Genomic DNA, 9,033 nt, shown 5'->3' on the forward strand with positions numbered 1-9,033 from the left:
TCAAATGACACCCTTAAATCAACTCATTCGCAAACGCTTTGCTATTCTTTTTTGGTGATTGCATTGGTCATGCCTAGTACATCCATTCATTCGTGGTGTGCTTGGCGATTTCTATTGACATGACATGGCCAATATTTGACTATTCATCAGTGAATTATCTATGACAGACACTAGAAGGCCATTCTGACTCCCTTGGCTTCTCTGATCAGTGGTTGTGAAGTGAGAGAACATAAAATAATATTTATTTGCACCTGAGAAGTGCACCAAAGGCAATACTAAATACTGCACAATGCATCACCATGTAGGGTATAATATTTGCAGATGGGTACCATTTTGGAATTTATTTTTGTTGTTTTCTCCTATTGAGAGCATTAGTAGTAATTGATTTATAATTGAGTTAATGATGTTTTGTAACTCAATAAATACTGGACCAAGGCATTCAGGTTATTTGTTTCAAAACTATGAAACCAAAGAAAACATATTGCTCTAATTTTTGCTTCTTTTCCCTTTTGGATATTGAAAAACAATAAATGAGATGCATTATTCCTGCCTGATTGCCTCTCTGCAATGCCTAAGTTCTGACAGTGATTTTTAAAATGACAGTATTCTTACTCTTTTTTAAATGGACTTACATTAAAGATTAATTATACATTTCTTTTAGCAGATGGAAAAAAACTTTTACTCAATTTTAATGTAGTCAATGATAAGAAATTTGACATTAAAACATCAGGAATAAAGACCTGCTCTCTTTTGAAAATCTAGTTCACATTGCAAAGTGACTTACAGCATCATAAAAACCTAATCAGAGCTTGATACCAATTGTACAGTTCCTAGCAAAAGTCACTTCATATAGTCTTTTCTAAAGATCATATTAGCTCTGCCACTGGAAAAAAATCAGGCTTATTACCCATGATAAAAGTTGATATCAGATCTACTTCAGATAAACCTATTTTATTGTGTTGACAAGATAAAGCTAGCCCATCAAGTACATTTTCAGACCAGAGAGGAGAAAAGTGGTAGAACTTTCACTACACATTGCTAGCGGTAGAATATGTCTTAAGTGTAGGTTGGCCAAGAAACTGTGCTCCGCCTCTCTTAATTTAATCAGTGGTCAGAAACCAGGAGTTCAAATGTTCGTTTTCTTCTTTCTTTCTTTCTTCTTTCTTTCTTTCTTTCTTTCTTTCTTTCTTTCTTTCTTTCTTTCTTTCTTTCTTTCTTTCTTCTTTCTTTCTTTCTTTCTTTCTTTCTTTCTTTCTTTCTTTCTTTCTTTCTTTCTTTCTTTCTTTCTTTCTTCCTTCCTTCCTTCCTTCCTTCCTTCCTTCCTTCCTTCCTTCCTTCCTTCCTTCCTTCTTTCTTTCTTTCTCTTTCTTTCTTTCTCTTTCTTTCTTTCTTTCTTTCTTTCTTTCTTTCTTTCTTTCTTTCTTTTCTTTCTTCTTTTTCTTTCTTTTTCTTTCTTTTTTTTTTAAAGATTTTATTTATTTATTTGAGAGAGAGCGAGAGAGAAACAGCATGAGAGGGGAGAGGGGGAGAGGGTCAGAGGGAGAAGCAGGCTTCCCGCCGAGCCGGGAGCCCGATGCGGGACTCGATCCCAGGACTCCAGGACCATGACCCTAGCCGAAGGCAGTCGCTTAACCAACTGAGCCACCCAGGTGCCCTCACCTGATTTTTTTTAAAGGTAAGTTTCAAACTGCTTCATAAGTCTGCAACTGTGTCATCCTCAGCTTTAACTAAGAACATTAATGTTTTTCCTGTTAAAGTTGATTACTTTTGGCCTATACCGTGATTGTTAACCAGCATCAGACTCAAACTTCTGCACTTTGTAGGGAAGTACACTTTGAACCTCCAGTCAGAGCATCCAGAGTCACCACCGAAAGGACATCATCTGCAGAGAATATGCATACACTCGGTCCAATGTAGGATTCTTGAAAAGTGTATGACAATAAGTTTGTGCTATACCATTTGATGTGACTTCTGAAAACATTATGAAATGTTAAATTCCTAATTTTGTGTTAAAGCATGTTGCATGTTGTGTGATACAAAATCAACCTATTTGGAATTGTTTTATTTTGTCATTGGACATTCTTGAAAGTCAACCTCAAACCTTGGTAAAAGTGCAAGAAGTTACTGACCTCACGTCTCTCAAAAATCACTAATTGCAATGGAGCTTGTAATCAACGAGATAGTATTTCCACTTTCATTTGAATAAGAAAGTGTAATTTTGGTTTTCCTGTTGGAATGCTCGTGTGTTGCTGGGTATTTCCTCAGTGGGCCATTGGACGCACCCTACATTTTCGCAGTCTTTATGATTTTAATTATGACGGTCACTTGAAATCTTGTTAGACATGAGCAATATAAATTTCCAATTTAATTCACTGGTCTCAAATGCTCCTTTGAGAACTGTCCAGTTCTACCTGTAAAAATGTTGTTTAATGACACCGATGGGAGACATTGTTTTCAAAAGTCAGTTTGACACCAGTTGACGCCACCTGGGCTGGGCGCTCATTACCTGCTGCGCTGGATCAATTCCAGAAGTTCTGAGAAGGAGTGGGAAGTTGTCCCAACAGTCGGCAGAAACTGCTTACACCCATTCCAAGCCCCAACTCTGAGGAAAACAACATGTTTATGAGGTATAATGAGCTATTATTGCAGAAGTGAAAATGTGCTCACTCACTGCTCTTAGCGAATTTCCAATTTCTATAACCCAAACTGATTCATCTTAAAAAAAAAACAAAACATAAAAAATGATCTGGAGTATTGCTAACCATTCTCAAATTCTTCCTTTAGTAACCTTCCTGCTGTCTCTGCCAATATTGTTCTGAGCAAAAATAAGAGAATCCTAATTATGTGCATTATAAATTGTATTATATTGTTTGTACTTATGTTTTATGTAAATAGTTTGTAAGCATTGAAATAAATCCTACCATTTAGGGAACAATTTGATGGTGCACCTTTTTTGCATAACTTCAAAGGGTGCCAAGTCCTTAGATGTGCTAAGGAGCCATGGCTCCTTGAAGATTCCCATTAAGAAGTGCATTCACCAGAGTGAGACTGGGAAAGACCTCCTGGCCAAACCCCATAACATGCTCTTGTGTGATCTTCAGATATCTTTGGCCTCTTGCCTGGGTGCCTGGACAGGGCCAACCAGCTGCATGATGATTCTGTGATGTCCTCAACAATTTTAAAAACCATTTCCATTGGCAAAAGGAAATGTGTGACAAGGAAAGCCAATCAGGTTTTTAATTTACAAGGAGTTAGTATCTGGTTCTGTTATTGATTGATTTACTAAATTATATTTTACTCACCTTCTCTTCAGCTCACTGTATTCCATTCTTCCTTGCATAAAAAAGGGTTTTTGCTTTGCTTTTTAAACAGTTTAAACAGTTTTATTGAGGTATAATTGATATACAAAAAAACTGTACGTTTTTAATGTATCCAGTTAGATGACTTTGGACATATGCATATACTTTGAAACCATCACCACAATCAAGGTAGTAAACATATCCACCAGAGAAAGCTATTCTTGAGTGAACTACTATCAGTCAACACGAACACATCTAGAAGATGCCTGGCCCAGGAAAACCACTCTATTAGTGAGGGCCGTATTTCAGCATTCATGATTTCATTAAAGATATACCTATATGTATTTGTGCATATATGTATATATATATATATATATATATATGTGCCCAAATGCCACATGTGTGTACATATGTGTATATGTATGTGTGTGTGTGTACATGCCCAAAACCCCCCAAACTCCAAGTAATGAAGCGTTGAACTTTTGAAGAATTTCTTTTTTTTAATCAGTGTCAAATAGAATTTAGTGATTCATCAGTTGCATATAACAATGTTTTCCCTTTTTTGTAAGAAATAAATGGGTAGCAAATAGAAAATCAAGAGGTCATGAAAAAGATGGAGGCAAAAAATGGTGAAAGAGCACACTGGGAAGAGTGGTGACATAGAGAAACAAGTGGCCCATAATTTAGTTCGATATATTTTAATTTGAATCTGATTGGTTGGCAGCAAGTTGCTTGATGTGACAATTTGATCAAAGCAATGACGGGGTCAAAATTGAATCTCCCCTCAGTCACAGTTAGTTTTTTTCCTTAGTACTAGTCATTATAACTGCAACAAAAATTATTTTTCAAATTTATGCATTTTTGATAATTTTTCATGAAATTAATCTAAATGTACAGTAAGAAGGATAATCATATAAGACTCCACAACTCTCACAACTGAGTCCATTAACTCAGATGTGCAAGAAATAGCTCACTTTTATATCTTTGAATCAGTTAAATAATCTTCAACTATGGTTATTCTGGGCATCTCCCCCAACCCATCTCCCTTCTCAAAATGGTGCAGAACTTCCATGACCCAAAGACACGTCCATAATACTGGGGAATTAGAGGAGGAGGATACCCCCACTGGTACTTCACCATCTAATAATGCCGATTACAGCCAAGACACCCATAGACTGAAAGGCCACATTGTCCATTCAATGTTTCAAGCTGTGTTTAGAGTGTGGGGATCTTTGGTGAAGCTAGGGTCCCATGAACTGAGTCATTTATCCTAAGGAGCTTACATGGTCATAGCCTGAGACTGTATCCTTCCCCAGGATACCAACATAAAGTGATATGTGACTCTCTGCTTCTCATGGGAATCCGGCCACACATTCTTGATCCCTATCTAAACATCTTTTAATAAGTACAGGACAGGAAATGTGATTAACAAAGAATTTTAAATCATTGAAAGTGATGTTTTATTCCCAGCACATAAAAAATTGCTATATAGGCAGAAGAATCATCATTTGCTTTAAATATTTTTAAAAAATATGTTAGAGATAAAAATATAAATTTAAAAAAATGACAGAACCTCTGTTATATATTTATATTTTTCTTTTTTTTTTATTACAAATGCATTGCATATTTATTACGGAATGCCCAGAAAATTTAAAAAGGTAAAAAGACTACAAATTTATATCCACAATCCTAGCTACACAAAGATAATTACTATTGCCACTACGTGTGTATCCTTTCCATATTTGATTCTGTCCATAATCATAATAGCTGATGTTCAGTGAGTGTTTATGTGTTCCCAGAGTACACGCTTTTACATGTGCCAGATAATTTCATCTTTATGATAATCTTATGAAATAAGTGCTGTTGGTATCCCCATTTAGCAGATGGAAAAAACCTGTGCACACAAAAGTATGAAAAAAATGCCGATTCTGGAGTAACTGAAAGAAGACCTCCAAAAATTTGTTTCTCCATAAAAGCAATTAAAACACTGTCAAAAATTGTTAAAAATCAACTTTTCATATACTGGAAATAAACAAAAGGTTTGCAATAATCCAAAGAAAAGTAACTGAATCACAGTAGAAACAGTGAGTTTTGGGGCATTTTAACTTGCTCTATTCCCATCTCTCTCCATAACCTTGCAACCATGGTAACTGTGAAAACTTGCAGTCTAGTAGCCCCCGGAAGGAGCAGAATGGGGTTAGAATACCTTAAAAAACAAAACAAAACAAAACAAAACAAAAACCCCACACCCCTATAGAATTTTCTTTATTTAATCTGTCTGTAAGCTTCCTGGAAAAGTTCCATTCTCAGCATTGTCTTTACTCAACCTAACTCAGAACTTGCTCGGTATGAACATCTCTATCACCATGCTGTTTGTTGAACAGAACCAGGAGCAATTGCTTAATATTACAGCTTCCCAAGGCAGTATTATCAGACAGAATAATCAAGAGACTGATAAAAAAATTAAAAAGAAAACTAGAAAATGAGATGTTTATGAGAACTTTGAAGAGCTATGATATATTTCCAAGAATCTAGAAAACCACAAACATGTGCAGTGCTGTGCACATGCTCAGGAAAGATCTAGAAAACCCCAATCTCTCACCTCTAGCTCATCTTGAACTTTGCACCAACAGAAAGTAAAAGCTAAGCCAGAGTTATAAACTGCTGAGCATTGAAGGTGTGCCTAAACACACACACACAGAGCCCCTTTGCAAAACTTAGGTCTCACGGCATTTAAGGACATCTCTGTCCAATCATTAGCTGACCACTAAGCTAACTGAGCAGAGGCTTCAGTGGTCAGATGACAGGGAATACAGAATGAACAGAACCTTTCCAGTAAAGTCACTAAACAAATAGCACCAAGAAAACATGCATGTGACAACCAATGGCAACTACAACAATCCTCTTGGGAATGTGGATCTGATTTCTAGAGTTGCCACATTATAGAATTAGAAATGTCTAGTTTTCAACAAAAAATTCTGAGACATTCAAAGAAACATGAAAGCATGGGTAGTTAATATGTAGAAAAAAAAACTATCAACAGAAATTGTTCTGGAGCAAGCTCAGATGTTGGATTTACTAGACCAAGGCTAAATCAGCTATTGTAAAGATGCTCTAAAAACTGAAGAAACCTGTCAAGATAATTAAAGGAAAGTAGGAGAACAGTGTCTTGTCACATAGAGAATATAAACCAAGAGGTAGAGATTATACAAAGAAATAAAATAGAAACTCAGATATTCCACTCAGTCAGTGTTGAACTGGGATATAACCCTAACTGTTGGATATTGGAGCCCATGATTTTTAAGCACTAAATATCCACCTACACACTATTTATACACAGACATACTTTGTTTCATTCTAAGAAAAGTTATATTATAAAAGTTTGAAAATCTAATCTGATTTGTTAATTAAATCTACCAATTGCTAGATATTTCTTTTATTATGACTTTTTCCTATATTGCTGGATTTTAGGTATTCCCATACATTTTCCTCTAACATGGTATAGAACAAGAATAATTGACTAAAATTAATTTGTAAAGTAAAAGTGAAGAATTCTATAAAAATGTTAACACTTTAAGTTTAGGAAAAGATGACAAAATTACAATATGATTTATTATTTGTATGAAAATCAATGAATATATAGTTTACACTTTCTATCAAATTGTTTTTATTGCCAATTTATATTTGGCAGAAAAGTTATTTCAATAAACTGCTTTTTATCAAACTTTCTGGGACCCGGATCACTTTTAAACAAATGATCTCTGATGGCTGAAGGAAGAAACACCAAAAAGGGTCTAACATTCTTTGTGCCCTTTTCTTTATGACATTTGTTGACTCAGAAGTTGCAAGGAATTTACAGAATGGGTAAAAAGCAGCAGCTCAGAGCTTTTATAAATCTCATAGGGTTAGAGCATCATATTTGGAGGTAAGGACAGTCAAAAAGCAAAACAAAACAAAACAAAACCCAGGTGTTTGCAGTCCACAATTCTTCTGACAAGGGAAATGCAAACAAGTGAGCACAACTTTATACACTGTTTTTCACCTTGAGACTTTGATTATTCTGAAGCCACATAGAATGCTTTTTTCTTTTGCTTTCAGCAATTTTTCTAGGATGTGCCTAAGTGTGGCTATCTTTGTATTTATGGTGCTTGGGGTTCATAAGGTTTCCTAAATCTGAGGCTTCTAATGTGATGGGGTAAGCCCCAGAAACGAGTAGGAAGATTCTTTCCTCTAAAACTCTAAAGAGAAAGGGAGAAAGGAGAATCAAGGCAGAGTTTGACGAAAAGTGTACTAACACTGAAGCAGTTCACAGTTAATGGCCTCCTACTTTAAATGAAGTACAGGAAGAACATCTACAGTGAAAAAGGTTTGGGTGACGGAGGTATGAACTCTTGGAGAAAAGCAGTACCAATATGAGGAATTAGAAAGTGCTCTAACCCCGGATGAGAGAAGGGACCCTGGAACTGCCCTGAGGGTAGAGATGAAAGGATCACCTGAGTCTAGAAAGGCTCTGTCAGCAGCTGTTGACTTCTCCCCAGCATAGTTCAGCATCCCAGGAATGGGGACTTGACCTGACCAAGCCTCAGTAGTGAATGTACAAAGCAGGTGACAGAGATTCTATAGGGGGTGGGTGGGGGGGGTGGGGTAGGGGGGTGGGGGGTTGATTTATAAAGCTTTCATGAGATGAACTTGAAGAGGCAAGCTGAGAGCAGGTGTTCATGCTTCTATGAGCTTACATGAGGATGAGTGTCTAGAGAATGTAAGGAATCAACTGTAGCAAGTTGGCAGTGAACTGTATGTAGTCCATGGGGAGAGGGCAAGAAAAGGGCCTATTGTTAGAGCACAGAATGTCAGAGCTGGACTTTTCAAGGTGGAACCATACCAGATAATGACACCATCTGGGGAGTGGCCATGCCATTTGAAGACAATAAATATCTGGAGGTAGATATCACTGGGGTTGATATCATGTCATTGATGAAGCATAAATATGGAGTCTCTAGTGACTCTGGTCTTGACAAAGGAAGAAGTGGAGACAGAACACTGAACCAGGTCAGAGTCTTCAAAGAAGAGAGGGGTAGTGAATTGAGAAGTCACCTACAGCAACACTCCAGGAAGAGAGCGTATCACCATGGGGCACGGGATGCCCAAGGGAGAAGCAGGAAAGAGTATGGTGCAATATTGCTGCAACTGCTCTCCAGAAGCCAGGAGGAGGGGACTTTTTCTTCTTCTTCCTAGATGCGGGGAAGAGGGCACTTGAGAAAGTAGCCCCCAGCTCAGCTTGGAGGTTCTATAAAGGCACAATGGTTGAGGGAACAATCTCTGGAGGATGAGGGTTTTCAAGAGGTTTCTATAAAATACAGTGGTGGGGGCGCCTGGGTGGCTCAATCATTAAGTGTCTGCCTTTGGCTTGGGTCGTGATCCCAGGGTCATGGGATAGGGCATCAGGCTCCCTGCTCGGCGGGGGGTGGGGGGGGGGGGGGGTGGTTGGAGCTGCTTCTCTCTTTCCCACTCCCCCTGCTTGTGCTCCCTCTCTCACTGTGTCTTTCTCTGCCAAATAAATAAAATGTTCTAAAAAAAAAATACAGTGGTGGACCTAAGGAGATAGTGGATTCTCAGAGAAGGAGGTGGCCTGGATAGGAGGGAGAATTGGAAAGGGTGGCTGTAAGGATCTTAATGGAGCAGGCTTCTTTTTTTCTTCATCCTGATGGAAGGAGGTGGGGAACAAACACAAAAG

This window comes from Mirounga leonina, unplaced genomic scaffold (genome assembly GCF_011800145.1).
Source record: "Mirounga leonina isolate KUSES-001 unplaced genomic scaffold, KU_Mleo_1.0 Mir_95, whole genome shotgun sequence".
Taxonomy (NCBI): domain Eukaryota; kingdom Metazoa; phylum Chordata; class Mammalia; order Carnivora; family Phocidae; genus Mirounga; species Mirounga leonina.